The sequence below is a fragment of the Alexandromys fortis genome, unplaced genomic scaffold, assembly GCF_014885135.2.
Source record: "Alexandromys fortis isolate MF-2015 unplaced genomic scaffold, M_Fortis_MF-2015_v1.1 scaffold_146, whole genome shotgun sequence".
NCBI classification, from domain to species: domain Eukaryota; kingdom Metazoa; phylum Chordata; class Mammalia; order Rodentia; family Cricetidae; genus Alexandromys; species Alexandromys fortis.
The window spans coordinates 4437099-4438152 of NW_026068042.1; positions in this window are offsets into that span (position 1 = coordinate 4437099).

Consider the following 1054-nt stretch of genomic DNA (forward strand, 5'->3'; position numbering starts at 1 on the left):
TCTCAGACCTGACAGTGGTCCTTGACTTTCCCTACAAGAAGCCACTGTAGAGGGCCCAGTGTCCCATTGCAGAAGTGTTCTTCACTGCTACTGACAGGACTTACTTGACTTCCTTGACTGCTTTCAAGACAAGAAAATAGGCAAAAATTAACAGCGTAATTGTACCAGTCATGATACCGCTAAAAAGGGCAATGATAATCTTCGTATTCACGTCTGACATCTTTTACACCTGGAAGAGAAGATCGGGCAGCAGAGGTGGCTTCACTCCCAAATTCAGCAGCTACTTGGCCACTGCTGCCCCATGTCCCACCCCCCAGTGAAGAAGAAAGAAACCAAACATGGATCCTCATGTGTGTAAGTAGAAGGAACTCTGTCCAGGGTGGTCCACGCTGACCTCAGCTGGGTAAGAGAGTTTATTTATGGTTGAAAAGGGATTTGAGGGGCTGGAGAGATAGCTCAGAGGTTAAGAGCATTGCCTGCTCTTCCAAAGGTCCTGAGTTCAATTCCCAGCAACTACATGGTAGCATCACATGAAATGATGTCTGGTACCTGCTTCTGGCCTGCAGGCATACACACAAATAGAATATTGTATACATAATAAATAAAAAAGAAAAAATAAAAAAGAAAAAAGAAAAAAAGGGATTTGAGCCAGGCAGTAGTGGCACATGACTTTAATCCCAGCATCCAAGAGGCAGAGGCAGGCAGATCTCTGAGATTAAGGCCAGCCTTGTCTACAGAGCAAGTTCCAGGACAGGCTCGAGGTTACACAGAGAAACACTGTCTCAAAAAAACAAAAATCAAAACAAAACAACAACAACAACGAAAAGACTTGACTGTAAAATCCAGTATCAGGAAATGAGGATGACAGAGAAAGTAATTGCTTTGCACAGGGAGTGAGGGACCCACAGCGAATGAGAAACCTGCACTGGAGCTTCCCACACCTTCTAAACTGTGCTTACTGAATCGGAAATCACTCCACCAATACATTGGGGAGACCGGTTTTAAGGACTGACGGAATGACACTTCAAAGTGTTATTGCCCAAAACTGCTGAGA